Genomic DNA, 2,701 nt, shown 5'->3' on the forward strand with positions numbered 1-2,701 from the left:
CCTGCCAATGCAGGAGATGTAAGAGACGTGGGTTTGATCTTTGGGTCAGGAAGATTCCCTGGAGGAGGGCGTGGCAACCCACTTCGGTATTCCTGCCTGGAGAATCCCATGGTCAGAGGAGCCTGGTGGGCTACAATCCATGGGGTCACAAAGAGTTGGACATGATCGAAGTGACTTAGTGCATGTACTACATATAGGAAGACATGGTTTTCTTCTCCGTGGCCAGTCCTGTCATAAAGACCTTTCCATTCCAAGGGCTGTGGCTTGTTGTGGCCATGGAATCTCCCACTGCATGCAAGAAGAACTTGGAAAGACACTGACCGCACAGGCCAGCATAATACCTGCAGCTGCAACTCACCTTTCCTATAATATATTAAAAAAAAAAAAAAAGCCTTTTCAACTCACTTGCACCAACGTCAGGCCCTGAAACAGTAAAAACAAGGGGGTAGTGACTCTAGAATGAAGTAAAGGAAAGGGGGCATGACCTGGCTTTTGGGGACAGCAAGTTTAGAACATCCCAGTTAGAAGTAGGATCAGCAGGACCCTGGGCTTTTCCGGTGGCTCAGCTGGTAAAGAATCTACCTGCAGTGCAGGAGATCTGGGTTTGATCCCTGGGTTGGGACGATCCACTGGTTGGGCTACCCACTCCAGTATTCTGGCCTGGAGAATTCCATGGACTGTACAGTTCATGGGGTCACAAAGAGTCGGACATGACTGAGCGGCTTTCACTTTCACTACAGGAACAAGAGTGAGGAGCATTCTAGATGGCCTTGGGAAGTGGTTGGTGGGCATTTGGGGCAGGGGGGTTTCCTTCAGAACTTTCTAGACATGTATACCTGAAAGGAGAAGTTGGGTTTTGTTTTGTTGTTTTTTTGGCTGAACTCTGTGGCTTGCAGGGTCTTAGTTCCCCATCCAGGGATTGAACCGATGCCCCAGGTAGTCAAAGCAGAGTCTTAACAACTGCGCCGCCAGGGGAATCGCAGGAGAAGCTAATGATACATCAATTAGAGATGTCAGGCCTTGGGTTCTTGTGCTGCTACATGTGTAGATACATGGTGGATACAGAGTTAACAATTTTTCTCCAATAGTTGTCAAGTCAGCTAGAAATGTCACGTGGGAATCTAACAAGGATTATTTAAAGATGCAGGTAAAGGCTTTGCTTTAGGACACAATGTTATATTACATGTTCATTTTATGAACCTCTTTCTCATTTTCTCCTTGGTATGCTTTCTTTTTTAGGGGATGAATCTTCTTTAGTGATGGTTAAAGTAATTTCTCTCCTTAATGCTACAATCAAAAGGCTCTAAGCTCCATTTCTGGGCCAGGGATCTGTAATTAAAGTGGTACTGTCTTATGATAATGATTCCTTAAATAGTAGAGAAGCTCCATGACTGTCATAAATTATTCCAATAAATTATTGAATCCTGGAGAAACACAATCAAGTCAAAAAAATAAAACCATGTGATGATAAGGTTTGGCTTTTTTCATTAACCAATATTCAATGTAAGTACAAAATAATTCAACCAACGTTATAGTATTTTTATGTTATTTAATTATTGCATTAGTAATTTTCTATTTTTCATAACATGTACAGATTCCACAGTGTTATAGATTAAACAGTCTTCTGTCTGAAAAGCATTTATATTACTGTTCATAAAAAAGAATTACTAATAAGTTTCAACAATTAACATACTGGTTACATTAAAATTTGAGATACAACTGAGAATTGTCATTGCTTTTACCTAGTGAAGCGGACCCTTCCTCCTTATCATCTTTTCTCTTCTCTTCCTCTTCTTTTTCAATTTGTTGTGTCTTTGTGTTTGAAGGCCTCCGATATATAGGAGAGAAAGTCTCTTGCTCCACAAACATACCTTGAAATTGGATTCTTGCTGAAAAATGGACCTTGTTTCACAAATGATATTTGGATCCAATGGCAGGATGTGTTTAAGTATTTTGTTTCAAAATTTTGATTGAAAATGAAAGATTCTCTATAAAATAATACATTTTCTTGGCACAGATAAACACCTGGATTCTGAACAGATTGAATCCATGCCTTAAGTTAAAAAAATTAGTTTTGTGCTTTTCTGTCAAAAATATGAAAGAAGTTCAGTAAGTGGATTGCACATAAGCAGTCTCTGTCTGGGGAAAACCCAAACAGATGGTATTTGAAGTATTTGTTAGTTAGACATACAATAGCACTCCAAAGATGAATAAAAGATTTCCTAAAATTATTCAAAACAACCACAATAGATGATTCAAAAGATGGGCTTTTTAGACACTTTTTGTTATTTCCAAAGAACTTTTATGACAACCTCAAAGGTCCTCTGACCAAGTCATTCAATTTCTGAATATATTTCTAAGGATATATAAATTGTCAAGTACACAAAGTTACAATGCACCACACAATATGGTTTAACAGAAAAAATTGAAAAGCAGTTTAAATATTTAAAAGTAGAGAATTACTACATAAATTATGATAATCAATTCAGTAGAAGCATAGACAATTATGTAGCTACATAGTTAAAATTATTTATGTGAAATCAACATTTTGTATATTAATACATGACATTATATTTTACTTATTAATAATTAAAATTAAAATGCACCATAGAACTGTAGAGTATTATCCAAATTGTATTTGAAACTCACATATAAGGAGTCCCCTGTATATACACAAGTGGAAAAACACCTGGGAAAATAT

At 37.5% G+C, this 2,701-nt stretch overlaps 1 non-coding gene across 1 annotated transcript; it reads left to right on the plus strand.

Moving 5' to 3' along the window:
- The first annotated feature begins 240 nt into the window (after positions 1-240).
- On the plus strand, positions 241-371 carry LOC138439893 (small nucleolar RNA SNORA44). Its single transcript, XR_011256836.1, has one exon. It is a non-coding gene; the product is annotated as a small nucleolar RNA SNORA44 (small nucleolar RNA).
- Positions 372-2,701: the final 2,330 nt, after the last annotated feature.

Source organism: Ovis canadensis, chromosome 4 (assembly GCF_042477335.2).
Source record: "Ovis canadensis isolate MfBH-ARS-UI-01 breed Bighorn chromosome 4, ARS-UI_OviCan_v2, whole genome shotgun sequence".
NCBI classification, from domain to species: domain Eukaryota; kingdom Metazoa; phylum Chordata; class Mammalia; order Artiodactyla; family Bovidae; genus Ovis; species Ovis canadensis.